The sequence below is a fragment of the Schistocerca serialis genome, chromosome 7 (assembly GCF_023864345.2).
Source record: "Schistocerca serialis cubense isolate TAMUIC-IGC-003099 chromosome 7, iqSchSeri2.2, whole genome shotgun sequence".
In the NCBI taxonomy this organism is placed as follows: Eukaryota; Metazoa; Arthropoda; class Insecta; order Orthoptera; family Acrididae; genus Schistocerca; species Schistocerca serialis.
The window spans coordinates 363538863-363554600 of NC_064644.1; positions in this window are offsets into that span (position 1 = coordinate 363538863).

Here is a 15738-nt window from a genome sequence, read left to right on the forward strand (position 1 = left end):
AAGGCCCTTCTACGTTCCATAAGGATGTTCTTGGTTTGAGTATGACCGATGTCTACCGCTACCGTTTTCCTTGTAGTAGTGCCACGTGATATATCGGTCACACTATGAGGACTGTGGAGAACCGGTGTCATGAGCATAAGTGCCACAGGCTTACAAGAACCGAGCAAATCCATATCTTAGCACCGGTCATCTTATGGAATATAACAAACAGGATATTCTAGCATGCACTTCCAGCTATTGAGATAATGTTATAATGGAAGCTTATGAACTTAAATTAGCAATTAACCTTATAAGTACAGATGAGGCTGAAGTTTTAGATTTGCTTACTTGTAGCAGTTTTACCTTGAAAATGGCAGGGTATGCCCCTGTCGAAACATCTGCTGTGGTTAGCAACATCACCCAGCTGCATTGCCGTAAGTTATCTGAACGTTGTATATGGCGGAGAAACTAAGAGCTCACAAGAGTATGTTTAGAATAAATATACTGACTAAAGCTGCCAGGTAAGCGATACCACGTTATGATATTCTTAGGCTGAAAACTGAAGTAAAAATGTACCACAAGAAGAAAGTAAACCTAAACAAAACATCCTGTCGGCTTTACTACTCGCACGTCCTCCAGCGCGTAGTAGATAAAGTAAATAAAGAACAACAAATAATCTCACGTAAATAAGAAAGGAATTAGAAGCCTTAACAAATTTGACTGGAATGAAAGTAAACAGTAAAACCAGCAAAATTTCTTTGGTGCAGTAAATAACACGACTCCCATCCCGTTCAGTGGCAATGAACCTACTCTGTTAAATAAAGGTCTGAAACATAATTTTACAGCAAAACCCAACAGCCACAGCGTGAAAAATCTCATAGCCTATACAAACCTTGCATGCAACACACCTAAAAATATACAGAAAAAACACTGGCCTTTAAATCAGATAAATTGATAATGAGTCAGCTAAATCAAATAATACCTGCAGAAGCACTGGAAAATCTATTTGAGAAATTGTATACAAACTATCTGAAAGTAAAGTACCCACACTACTGGCTGATAAAGAGAATTCCACAGTAATAATACGAGAGCACAAAGAAAAGTAAAGGCTTCGGATCTTTAACTGAAATCTCTTACATGTTTTAAATAAAAGTAAAGTCATTAACATTGTGCATATCTATTCTTCGTGTCTACATATTTATTTCTGAACGTGGTCGTGCTGGCGACGAACACAATTCTCTGCTGCATATGCAATAATATCACCTACCCTCGTATGTCTGCTTGTTCAGGCAAGCACAGCTCGTGATGTGCACCCCATCACCCCCTCCACCCCCCCAAGCTGTCACAATGGACGATATGTTAAACCGCGCTGCATCGCTGCCAAGTAATGCATGTAGAGGGCTACTGGCAGGAGCGTGCATCTATGAAACCTGCTTTTGAGGTAGCTATACATTATACAATGTCTATTATGTAACAATTAGTGTGGACTAAGCACACTGAAGATTGCATAAGGTCTACAACTTCGCTTCCGCCGATTTGCAACAGACGGCAGTAACGCGAAGTGGGGTTCGGGTGGTTGGTCATAGGTGTAATACAATAAGCTTAGGCATCTGTAAACGTGCCACAAAAATAATAGTCGATTTGTGATTGCATCATATTCTCGATTAAGTACGTCAACTTACGTACCCATTTCTCGCCATTTGCGGGAAGTTTTAATATGAAGAAATCTGCGGCTGTGGCTCTTGAAATGCTGAGTACGATCAATGGTGAGGGAACTATTAGTGGAAGAACGTGCAGAGAATGTTTTCAACGCCTTAAGAACAGTGATATTGATGTCGAAGACCGGCATGGCGGTGGAAGACAGAAGGTTTTCGTAGCTACTGAAACATACGAAGACAGTCACAGGACATCATTATCGAAAGCAATTGATGCGTTCGAGCACAGCACTGAAACACAACCGGCCACAATACAGCGATAGACACGTAAAGGTAATTTTGCAGCAGGTCAGTGCTCGACTCCATGTCGCAAAACCAGTCAAAATATACATAGAAACGTTGAAATGAGAAGTCCTATCCCTCCCCTCGTATTCTCCATACGTCGCTCTCTCTCACTACCACATTTTTTGATTAGTGACAGCTGACCAGCACTTCCGATCACATGAACAGGTGCAAAACTGAATCGATTCAAGGATCCCCACAAAAGACGCCCAGTTCATCCGCCACGTGAGTCGTATGCTATTCGAAAGATGGGAGAAGGTAGTGACCATCGATGGGCAATATTATGAATCATATTTTTTTGTACGTTTTTCACAATAAAGCCCCGAACTTCGAGAAAAAACGGCGGAAGTAAAGTTGTAGACCTATTATAAGCATTGTATTCATTACTCTGAATGTAGTAGCATATATACCAATAAAAGCATTTTCGCCAATATGAATAACATCAAAAGTCAGTGAAAATGGCGCTTTAAAAGTGTAAATATTTTCCATAATTTACCTAATTTTCCACATATCAATAAGTACTTTGTACTATATGCTTTTAAAAGTAGCCGGCCGGAGTGGCCGAACGGTTCTAAGCGCTTCAGTCTGGAACCGCGCGACCGCTACGGGCGCAGGTTCCAATCCTGCCTCGGGCATGGATGTGTGTGGTGTCCATAGGTTAATTGGGTTTAAGTGGTTCTAAGTTCTAGGGGACTGATGACCTCAGAAGTTAAGTCCCATAGTGCTCAGAGCTATTTGAACCATTTTTAAAAGTAGCCTACTTTCATCGCATGGTTCAAGCTATCTCCATACCAAATTTCATCAATATTGGTTAGTGAAAACGTAATAGACAGAGCAACTATCCTGTTTATAATATCAGCGACCATAAAACTTTCAATTACATATCTTTTTTTCCCGTGATCCTGTTACAACGAAATAAAACTTACACATTGCACCAAGCTATGCCCAAATGACTTGCGAATATCGCAAGGAATACATTAGGATGTTCAAACAGACAGATAGGATGATTGTAGGCAAAACAGTAAATTACGATTTTGATGAAATATAGCCTGTACGGTGCTCCCAACCTTACTCAAGATACCTGTGAAATTCCCATGAAAAGTTATCTAGTAATTTTGACATTAGCGTGACCTGAAAGGCACGACGGTTCCACAGATCCATTTCTACTACAGAGAAGAACACAGAAAACAGCTTCTCCAATGACAGTAAATTACAACAAAAAGCAACCATCGAGAAATTCCTTCAAGGCCCCAAACCGTAAATCAGCAATATACTCGTACAATCTCCTACGTTATCCGTGACCAATATTTTACACTGGTCAAACAGGCAGAAGCTCATAACAGTAAATAATAACAAAATCCAACCGTGACGTAATTCCTTCCAAGGCCCCATACTTTTAAATCAGCCACATACTCGTACAGTCTCCTACAGTATTTATGCCCGAAATTTTATATTGGTCAGGGGGGCAGAAGCGTTTAGATCCCGTACAAAGAACATGTTGATGCTCTGAACCTAGAAATTTGAACAAATCTGCAAGCAGCAGCTCTCATTGCTGGATAAAATCATTCAGTGAGAAACATTGCGAAAAACATGGAAATACTAACCTCAGCACAAAAAGGAGCACCTGTGAATGCATCAGACGAAATAGAAATACACACACACACACACACACACACACACACACACACAAACAAATAAACAGCTCCTCTCTGTATGTCTTTAGCATGTACTTTCCACACTTCAATACAAATGTTTCTACAAATATCTGCAGATCAAGTAACAAATACTAAAATATCGTATATATTTCCAAAATCAACAATTTTCAGCACTAATAATTACTAAACATTAATATACTACAATCATCACTGTTCCAGTAGCACTTAAGGTTTTCACATACTGTCCCATCTACGTGTATTTCCCCATCATAATGAATTGTAAAACAGTTGTGTCTCTCTCTTTGCCTGTTAGAACACACTAATCACCAAAAATTTCGAATTTTATGGTTTTTTCGCAATTAACTTGAGCTTCTTTGAGGTAACGTACACGCTTTATTTCAACAAAATGGGATCAGGGCAAGAAAGATATCGAGATTTAGTTCTTTATATAAAACAATCGTGGCTGTCTATTTGAAACGCCAATGTCTAAAACTGTCAGAAGAATTATCATGGTGTTTTCACATTTAACGTGAGCGAAGCCTATGGTACCATATAGGGTTTCTTCATAAAAATCGGATCACAGAGGAAACGTAATTTAAAGTTTTAATAATGCGAAAACGCGTCTGTCTGTTACGTTTTCATGACTAAACAGCTGAACCAACAGTGATGACATTTAGTATGGTGTTAGCATGAACGCTGAGGAAGGTCATAGGCTGTTTCAGAAAGTGTATGACCGAAGATATTTAGTGACTTACATAGTATTAGGTGAATTAGAGGATAATAATTACTCTTTGGAAAGCTATTTATTCCTTTAATTTTGAACCTTATCAGATTTGTGAAAAAGCTTTCACTGACTGATGTGTTCTACCCAATACGACTGAATTTTTTGAATACAATGCTTTACGTGTTTGATCCGTACTTCGATCTACACGTATATGTTCTGTCACCATCTATATTTATATCCATGTCAATAAAAGAACTGTAAAACTGTTGTACCTGTCTGTTTGTCTATCTGAACTCACTAATATCCTAATGTGCTATACAAATTTTCATGAGGTTTTCATGGTGCTGATAATGCTATAATACACCAGAGAACCAACAGATGATGTTAGTGTTTTACAACTCAGTCACAGATGTATTACGTCAGTGACATAATTAAGAGTCAAAATCTTATCTTCAGTATAGAATTTCTTGGCTAGGATATGCGGGTTTCTTGATTGTGCTTTGTGTATGTAAACATTAACATCATTTTGTTTCTTTCGATGTGTTTTATTTATATTCTTTGCTAGGAAAATAGGTTTTATTAAATTTGCTTTATGATATGGTCACCTACTCATTGCGTTCTTGGTTAGTTTAGTTTATGAATGAAAGTTCCTATATAACGTTCGATTCTTTCTGAATACTCCAGCACCACTAAAAGACTGAGGACAGTGCGGCCTCAACAATCCACTGAAGCACCTGCGCGAGACCTACTGAGCCTCGAGAACTTTGGACTATAACTCGCTCTTTGGAAACTCCCTCCGAAAGTGAGGCGTGACGTATCTCTGATCGAGGGTTAAGCAGTATCTCGGTCCTCGGAACCTGTCACTCACAGAGACTTAGTTACTGCTCAACAACGTAACTTCATGGAAGCGGAACTTTTGACGGTAATTGGAGCAGTGGAGAAGGTTATTATACACCGAATCCCACTTAATCCGAACAATTTACCGTTTCGTTTTAAACTTATACAAATCCTTCTTAGTCTACCCTATACCATGATCATTAAAAAAGCCAACGCTAGGCACTGCGTTTGGCGGACTTGGATGCTTTTTGCACTGATAGCTCTACACCGCTCCCTCCTACGTTTGTGAAGCAAACAGGCTCTTTGTCCATTCCTCCAGTCATATTACTTCAAACGTTGTACACAAAGAGGATTTACAAGTCAAAAATGAATTCCACGCTTACAAAGTCTTGGGCACGACTCTAAGTAGATACCAAGGCCATGATGGGTTTGTCAGCAAGTTAGAAAATATGTTTCTAGTGGTGTAATTACAGAAATCCCATTTATCCAGGGGCATTTAATGCCCCACATCTAATGCAAAATACTTTTTCAGTTTGCATTCTCCACAGCTGAGTTATCAGCGTGGCTGACTGCCCTGCAGGGGGACATATATTCGATACCCGGAATGATGACGTCATTCAGAGGAACGTATTTGAAAATTTATAATTCATCAAGGATATAAAGTCTGAAGCTTTTCTTCTAAGTGAGCAGGATACTGACGTCGTGAACTTCCTTAGACTTATTGCATGTGATTAATAAGTGGTCAGTAAAGGACGAGTCATAAACCTTTTTCCTGGGAGATGTTCTTTATATGTAACAGCGACTGCTAGTCCTGTTTGTCCAATAGAGTATGCTGGACATGTCGCACAGCTAATTTTATAGACACCTGATTTCTGTAAGTGAGAATGCACTGGTTTCGGATTATATCAACATTCTGTTCTTAGTTTTCTTCGTTAATGACTTTGTAACCATTTTAGGTAATTGTTTGGATTTTCTGAAGAAGACGCCCAGCGTTGCTGCCGAAACCAGGTTAAAACACAGTCTTGTTGCAATTGGTTGGCTATGTCATACAAATCAAATTCCTGCACAGTTTCCGTCTCACAGCCATGTTTATGCTTGTACAGTTTCGTCGTTTTATTGGCTGAGGTTGTATATGCAATGCCATATGTCAATCCAAACTCATTTTGTCATTATAGATGTCATTATAATATCCAAAATTTACATCACAATCTTTTAGGTGAAACTGAGATACCTGTTCAACCATTTTTGATTTATTTTTATATTAGAGCGTAATGTGTATTTTTACTTAAAACCATGACTTTAGTATCATTTTTCTGATGTTTTCAAGTTATAAAGTTTACCTTTTGAGTGTAAGCGACGTAAAGAATATTGTAAATGATCCTCCCTCTTGTAAATGTAGTTGGTCATTAGCAAAGAGTATAATGATTAAATGAGCGTTTCTAGGAATTAATTTGGTTTCTGGTTTAATTCCCGTTTCCACTGTCTAGCAATGTATTCAGTACGTAATTATGTAAAACAAAACTGAGAGACTGTGACCCTGTCGCACTCTTGTGTTAATTGCAATTCATTTTGTTCTCTCTTAACCTGTATTAACTTAAATTTCGTTTTTTAAATACGGACTTTTTGCTACCTGTATTAAACGTTGATGGTAGCCTCGTCTTTCCATTACATTCCACATCACATTCCTCTTCGCCCTATCGAAAGCTTTCTCATAATCTAGAAGTGCAATCTGTGTCTCCAGATTACTTTGTCGTCTCTTTTCAGTTATCTGCTGCAGTTTTGTAATATTATAAATGTATGATGCTCCATATCTAAAACAATCTTTTTTTCCAGTAAGAGGGCGTCAGCTATTCTTTTCAGTCTGTTGTTAATTGCTCGTGCATATAATTTATATCCAGTGTTCAACAGACTTAATCCTCGGTAGTATGGACTACCGTTACCAGTTTCTTTTATATAGAGTGATACTACATTCGGCACTCTCCTAGAATTATTTGTTGTCTTCCATTTCTAGCATTCATTTAATAAATGCAAAAACCTCACTAGTAATAGAAACTTCCACAGTTAATAATGTTTGCATTATTAATACTATCGGATCGTGATGCTTGTCTGTTCTTCTCAGCTTCAATCCTTTCTGTGTCTCCTTCAATTTCATATTATCTCCTTCATCATCTTGATCTTATTCTGGTGTATTTCCGTTAGTTCAGTTTTATCTCTTTTTTTCTGTTTTCCTGACAGTACTTTGTCGAAGTTTCTTTTATCTATTACCGTAATGGCACAGAATATTTTTCCTATTCTGTAACTCGTTTCAGGAATTACTAAGATCTCTCTTGTCTGCCATGTACATCAATTTCAATGTTCAATGTCTTTCTACTCCAGGATTCTTGAAGAGTTTCTCTTATTATTTTCATGGCGTAGTTATATTTTTGTTACTACTGTGCTCTCGATTGTAATGTATTGATCTGGACATTTTAATGTAAACTTTTTGTTTCTCTGTAACTGCATTTCCTACGCCTTCCTCCTCCTAAACTTTATTTTTCTTCCCTAGTGCCTCCATCACCGCTTGGATAATATGTGCTTTTGTGCTTTTGCGTTACGTGTTTATATCGTTTTCTTTAGATTTATGTTGTAATACTGTGTGAGTCGCTGTTGAAATAGACTTCTTGCACTGTCTTCTTGCAGACGGTAGAGTTTTAAAGCTTATTCTTCGAGTTTACTCCTCGTAATGGTTTGTTTCTTCCGTCTGCAATATCAGGACTTATGTGGCTCTATGTCACTACTGTATGTACTCTTACGTCTTGTAACAGTCCTCTGAACTTTCTGTTCGCTGTGGCGTGGTCAATAATCGATGTATAGCATCTTACACTCCATGTGAAGTTACAAATACCCTTCTTTCTAGAGAAACTGTTGATGATTTTCATTCCGATATACGTCAGAAAGTGATGTAATATGTGTCCATCTCTATTTATGAATTGCTCTCCAAAAGTTCCAACTATACCAGGTACTAGCATTTCCCCTACTCGAGCTTCAATGTCTCCACTTACAATTGTATAATATTTCTGGATTTGTCGTGGAGTGTCAGTTGCTTCTTTCCTTTCTTCTTCATTGGCACTATCATTGCTTACTTCTCTTTATATTTAGTCTTATTCACGCGATTGTTTCGTCCATGAAGGTACAGTCGTGAATCCTGTTTCTCTTTTCTATGTCAGTTAAGATTGCTAATGCACACTTCCCTCTATTGTCGGACTCGCTCAACCATAGACCATTACATAATCATCGACATTATTTGTCCCTTTTCATTTCTTTTTAGCTTTAGTGATTACTTACATTTATGTGTTTCAAGTCTTTAAGTCATTGTATAGTTGCTGTACCTCCCCACGTACATTCCAAGTTTCGATTTTTATAGTGCCGTATATTCCATTCGTTTGTTCTTATAATGCTTTGGTTGGTTCCCTTGAGATCCGTTCCGTTTTCTTTTATGAAGATTGTGAGTTCAGATACCGCCTATAACAGGATACCACTCTGTTGCCAGGGTAGTCAGGCAGTGCTGCTGCTACCCGATGCCTCCTGACATGCCTGTGTCTTATCGTCGTTTCCTGTCTTAGACAAAGATATCAGTTTTAAAGTTGCGGAAACTCGCCTTTTAGTCTATCTCGTCTGATACCCTGATGATGAGAGAGGTCATAGCCCAAGGACTAAGCCATTTTCACCTTCGTGGACATGGGAACAGGATTCTCTTGTAGAGCTGCTAAGTGGTCGCAGAGGCGTTACCCGAGATTTTACTGCCTAAGCCTATTCGACGTCCGCTGGGAACCTGGAGACCTTGCCAGCCTTCAGCCCCCAATTTCGACTCATTGCTCAAATTAATACGTTATAATGCGACAGGATCCGATTAAGGAGCACATAACATCATACAACGTACACCAACTGTTTTTTTACCTTGTTGCAAGCTAGTCAGTACCAAAGACAGACGACCGTAGTTCATTTTATTCTACCTCTCTCTTATTCATGCAATAGCCTTTGCAAACTGTTGCGAACTGATATTATTACTGAAGATGCTGACTATATGTTTTTTATAATTTTCTTAAATTTTCATATAATCTTACATTTATTAAACCATTCGCTTTGATATCAAATGATGGCACCCTCGCGGGACGATAGTGTGCATCTTAAGAAATTAAATGATTTAACCACTTCCACTGCTTTTTTGTATTAATGACTATTTTGAAACAGATAATTACCAGTACTGTAAATGCTACAACTTTTGGTTACAACTTTGGGCTGATAGCTGAGATACTGACTAACTTCTACAGCTCTTTAATATAAATCTTGATTGGTAGTTTGTCAATTATTTATTATTGTTTCTCTGTAAGCTCATAAAATAGTTATTTCATATTTACCATTACGTAAGTTGTGTATGTAAGTGATATTTTCTTGTATTCACTGGAATTCTACGTCACACGCAAACATATATAATTCAAAACTACTTGTGCCAAACTCCTCCGTCCATCTCCTACTCCCCCTCTGTCTGTCCTTTTCATCCTTCCTCTCTTTCTTTCCATCTGCTACTCCCCCTCTCTTTCCACTTCCTTCACTCCCATTCATCGGTCCATTTCCTCCTCTTCCTTTTCTCTGTGCATCCCCTTCTTCCGCTTTCTTTGCCAGTCTCTTCCTAATCTGTATCTCTCTATCTCCATCTTTTTCATTTCTTTGTTCATTATTTCGTCTCACTGTCTCCTGTCAATGTCCGCCTCCTCTTCTCTCAGTCCATCTCATCTTTCCACTCTCATCCGCTTCTCTCTCCTCCTTCCCCCTACCTGTATACTCATCTCGTCCCCCACTGTCTCTCCTCACGATATCATCCACACTCTAGTGGGAATATGGTGATTCTTACCCTAGCAGTATTTTTTTTTTTCAGATTGTAGCTCATGTTTGTACCAAAACTGGTTTGAACTGTTCCAGGTGTTAAGGATGAAATCATAACCCGTACTTCTCCTGCACACGCAAATTTAAAATATATTTCGCACATATTTAACAATTTTCACATGAATCTGTACACATTTTTCACCTGTGTTTTTAACGAAGTTCGCTCTGCAATTTAATTTTCACTCAGCTCTTCGTTTATGACGTATCTTCTGAACTGTGTGTCGTACGTAGATATAATTCTGCTGGTACATCCAGTGGTATATATGTCTACCGCGTCCGAAATTTATTGCGAATTGCGTTAGTAGTAAAGAAGTAATTATTTAAAATGTCATGCATGATGCAGCTGTATTTCAAGCATCTCTGTGTTTATGACGTCATGTCTCCTGAACAAAGTGTATTACAATGACAAAATTTTGCCGGTGGTATATGTGAATATATGTCTGAAAAAACTGTCGCAAATATAGTTGGCAGTAAAGTAGCAACATCCTGAAACGTCATGTTTCATGCGATAGATTTACCGCATGAAAAGCGAAAATGTAGTGAGCGATAAACCTGTCTGTCTTTCATCGCAAGGCGAGGCTTGTCAGCGAGAAAAAGGTTTGCAAAGGTTTTAAGTTACGTGTAATGTTTGTTGCATGTCACTAAGAGCTGTCACTCTCAAATACTGAATGAACAGGGTGCGGGAAGCCGCGCATGCGGGCTACATCGCTTTTTCACCCTTACGCTCACCCTTTTGACAGACAGGTGGTTAATAGCCTCATAGAGACTCTTTCCAGTTATTAAGTGGTATATATACCAAGTATGGTTGAAATTAGCCCAGGGTTTAGGGGGAGTTCTGGTACATACACACATTTTTATAATACGTATGGATGTTCCACGTCTCCTAAGTCACTGGAGCTATTTCGTCAAAACTTGGTTCAGTGGTTTGAGGTGGGAGGGTGGCCCGAGGGACCGGGGGGGGGGTGATTACGATGTTGATACAGATTTCAGCCTTCTCCGGAGGCCCATATGAAGGAACATTCACTGAATAGTAGTAGAGGAGACACTGTTCGTAGCCCCATCGTTCATTTGAGAGGTAGCTACTGAACAGTTGCACGTGTATTCGGCCGTACGCATCTACGCAGTCGTAGTTGTTGTAATTTATAATCATTACATTTTATTGGCGAATTAATGTTCGATTCTCAAAAACAAGCCGATTTTAACTAAGAATTTCACATGTATTGATTCGTTATATGAAACCCATTCTCTCCTCCAACTGACGGCATGCATCTAAAGTTAAGTTCTTTTTTTATTAAAAAAAAGAAAGGAAAGTGTGCTACCGTCTCTCACACGTCTTTTTTGGAAACTAAGTGCTGCAATTATTGTTCACAGTATACAGGAGATGGACAAAAAGATGAAAGCACCAAAAACAGAACACACTACCATGCCTAACACAATGTAGGAAACCGCTGGCATTCAAGAACATTCCAGTCGTCTCGTAATGGATAAATACAAGTCCTGTATGATTTTCAGGGAATTGTTATACCATTATTTCTACAAAATACTGCAAGTCAGTGTAACGATAACGGAAGTGGGTAGGAGTCATGGCGCTTCAGTCGGGTGGGGCTTTGATCTCGGCGAGAGAGGCAAAGTAAGCGCAATTTCTGTTTGTTGCAGAATCCTTGAACATATTCTCAGTTCGAATATATTAAATTTTATTGAGACCAAGAATCTTATGTCTACTAGCTTATGTGTACCAGTCAGCATGGTTTTAGAAAGCACTGCTCGTGAGAAAATCACTTGCCATTTTCGCACATGGTATACTGCAAACTATGGATGAAGGGCAACAGGCAGATTTCATATTTATAGATTTCCGGAAAGCGTTTGGCACGGTGCCACATTGCGGGCTGTAAGAGGAGGTACGAGCATATGCAATAAATTCACAGATATGTGAGTTGCTTCTTACATAATAGAACTCAGTAAGTTGTCCTCGACGACGAGTGTTCATCAGAGACAAGGGGATCGTCAGAAGTTACACATGGAAGTGTGACAGGATCGCTCTTGTTCTTTCTATGTATAAATGATTTTGCGGACAAAGTCGGCAGCATTCTGCGTTTTTTTGCCGATGAAACTGTTGTGTATGGTAAGGTGTCGAAGTTGGGTGACTGTATGTTACAGAATGCCTGACAAAATTTGTGGTTCATCTGATGAATAGCAGCTAGCTCTAAATGTGGGAAAATGTTAGTTAACGCGGATGAGAAGGAAAAACAAACCGGAAACGGTCGGATGCAACATTAGTAGTGCCCTGCTTCACAGTGACATCGTTTAAATACCTGGGTATGACACTGAAAAGTGGTATGAAACGGAAAGAGCATGTAAGAACTGCAGCAGGATATGTGAACTGTCGGCGTATTGAGAGAATTCTAGGAAAGTATGGTTCATCTCTAAAGGAGACGTACGTAGGTCACTAGGACCACTAATACGACCTATTCTTGAGCACTGCTCGAGTGTTTGGGATCCGTACTCTGGCGGATTAAAGGAAGACATCGAAGCAATTCAGAGGCGGGCTGCTAGATTTGTTACTGATAATTTCGCATAACATCCAAGTGTTACAGTGATGCTTTGGGGGCTCAAATAGGAATCACTGGAGGGAAGGTCACATTCTTTTCGAGGAACACCACTGAGAAAATTTAGAGAGCAGCATTAGAAACTGACTGCAGACGCTTCTGTTGCCTCCAACATGCATTGCTCTTAAGGATCACGAAGTTAAGATAAGAGAAGTTAGGGTTTATACAGAACGAAATGCATACTCGTATTTCGCCTCGTTCTATGGGCGAGTGGAACTGGCAAGGAAATGAAATGACTGGTAATAGTACGGCGTACCCTCTGCCACACGTTTTAATGGGATTGCGGAGTATCATGAAGATGTAGACATAGATCACTCACGACACATCTCCACTCGAGTTGCGACATGGCTGATGATGTTCGTTTCCTGTATGCTCTATAAAACTTCGATACCTATTGTGCGTATTGCACTCATACCACGTCCACTAATAATATAATTTTAATCTAGACTAATGAATTGTAACCCACCAATTGATCCAACACAACTTTATTGCTCTCCTGGTTTCAGTTCACAAAACCATCATACCAGAGGGCTGTAACAATGCTATAAACACAATGTCGGATGAAAACTTACAGTCACAATGCTAGACATTGATGTTTTAGACATATATTTCAGTGCAGTGGCATCACACCATAAAGTTACCTCTGCATTCGCTCACACAATATTTTCTGATCATTATAGCATCTTTTGACAGAAGATCGCTATCACAAACAAATATGAAAACCATAAACGTCAGGTTACGTCTTATATTGTGGCCAAATGGCAAAGATGGTATGAACAGAATTCAAGAAAACATATGACCATTAAAGACTAAAGAGCGTGGTTAGGAACGACTGCCGACCATATAGTCTGCTAATGTGATGCATCCATCCGGGAAATTGCTGTTCATGTGGAATGAAGTGTTTTGGCACTGCAACGGCTGTGTGTCAAATGGTTCACGGAAGTCCGTAGACACGGCGAGATGGGACACATCGCACCACCCAGATCTGCCCAACGATAAGATCAACACCTCACTGCAGGACAGATAGGCATCCTACTCGGCTCTGGAGTAATACTGGAACAGAGTAGCACATGGGTGACAGTCCGCCGTCGTTTATTATGGCATGTATTACGTGCGAGTCGACCACTTGTAAACACGTATGGCGTACACTGAACTTATCATTAGTGCCAGCTGCTGTGGCCGAGCCGTTCTAGGCGCTTTAGTCCGGAACCGCGCTGCTGTTACGGTCGGCGGTTCGAATCCTGTCTCGTGCTTGGATTTATAAGATATCCTTAGGTTAGTTAGGTTTAAGCAGTTCAGAGGCTAGTGGACTGATGACCTTAGATGTTAAGTCTCATAATGCCTAGAGCCATTTGAACTATTCTTTATCATTAGTAATCCGTACATACAAACGCAGGTAAAGAGGACACTTGCAAAGGGTGAATACAGAATCTTTCTGCATGCAAAATTTATTGTATTAATGTGGACATTAGTCCTTATAAATCACGTGAATGGAACGTTACAGACGTTTCAAAAATTTTGTGAATGCTAATTTTATATATAACGTTAGTCTCGTTTTATTATTAAAGAAAGAGCGAAGTACAGACGTACACGATTTTAGAATAGCTGGTCAAATAATACTTGGATCATTAATGGCTGTATTAACTAGCTTTAATACTGCATACTGTTATTTATTAGTTTCGGTTTGTGGCGTGAATTGTATTGGTGGACTATTCGTGGTCCAAAAAGAGATTATCTTAGGTTAAGATGACCGCTCATGAAAATATTTTCATTAATCTATTCACTCGTTTTAGAAGGACAAATGGCCACATTAATACACTAAATCTTGCGTGTGAATGACACTTTGTATTCATTCCCTGCAGCTATCTTTTTTAAGTGCCTGTGTATATACTGCTTAGTAATGATACGTATACAATGTATTACGTGACATGGAGTAGCAGACTATTAGGTATATGGACGTTTACAGCCAATAATTGTTGATTTGTGTGAGCTCTCATTATCCTATCTTTAACACTTGGCCATGATATAAGACGTAACCAGACGATAATGATTATTGTTTTTCAACTTTGTGATCGTGGGCTTCTCACGTAAGTTACTGCAGTTATTAGAAAATATTATGTGAGCCAAGACAGAGACAAGTTGAAGCGAAGTGCTACTGTACTGATATATATATATATATATATATATATATATATATATATATATATATATATATATATATATATGTAAACTATCAATGCCAAGCTATGTAAGTAACCTTACGACTGTAAGTTTTCATATCATTTTATTTGTCTGAGAGAGATAGCGCAGTCGTTAGCGCAACTGGACTCACATTCAGAAAGGCGACGGCTCAAATCCGCGTCCGGTGGGGGTATGGTTTTTATGTTGTTATTTGTTCTTTTTTCTTTTATTTTCTTTAAATAATTTTGTCTTTCCTTTTTCTTACCTTGGTTAATTTTTAAACTCCTTATTTTTTGTTCCTAAAAGCTTTATTCAAGCTTGTTTATCCAGATTTAGGTTTCCTGTGATTTTCCTAAATCGTTCCAAGCAAATGCCAGGATGGTTCCTTGAAAAGGGTATGACCGATTTCCTTCCCCATAGTTGACACAACCCGAGCTTGTGCTCCACCTCTAACGACCTCGGTATTGACGGAACGTTAAACCCAATCTTCTTTTCTTCTTCCTTATTTGTCTGCGTATGTAACACTGTGTTTATTTCACTGTTGTAGCCTTCAAGTGATGATAGAGGAACAAAGTTGTATCGGTGCAGCTGGTGGTGTACAATTTATTATTTCAAGCACTTGACGGCTGTAGACGGTTGTTTCAAGAAAATTAAATACAATTTTAATTGGCTGCCATGTGCTTAAGTTTGTGAATTTGTGATTTTTCAAGTGTTCTTGGAGAACTGAATGTTCATACAAATCTCGGGCCTGCAGTCGGTAGTCGTTTAATTCATCACAAGATATTTCTATTGTACACCTACCACTCACCTTCAGGTAAGTCACCGAAGACGCTCAT